Here is a 258-nt window from a genome sequence, read left to right on the forward strand (position 1 = left end):
CCGCAGCTCCCACCCGAGAGCTCATCCCACGCTCAGCAGCTCGAGACCCTTCACTAAACACCCAGTGCAGGACACGAACAGGCTTTAAAACAACCGTTTAAAAAGAAACCAAAGAAAATACAAATCTCTCCTCTGCTCCAGCCGCAGAGGGGCCGGGCGGGAGCTCAGCTCTTCCCCAGCTCAGCCATAACCCGGCCTGCAGAGCTCCAGCTCGCCTCATCCAGGCACCCGCCTCATCCCCGGCCGCCCCAGGCAGGA

The sequence above is a fragment of the Buceros rhinoceros genome, unplaced genomic scaffold (assembly GCF_000710305.1).
Source record: "Buceros rhinoceros silvestris isolate BGI_N320 unplaced genomic scaffold, ASM71030v1 scaffold8876, whole genome shotgun sequence".
In the NCBI taxonomy this organism is placed as follows: Eukaryota; Metazoa; Chordata; class Aves; order Bucerotiformes; family Bucerotidae; genus Buceros; species Buceros rhinoceros.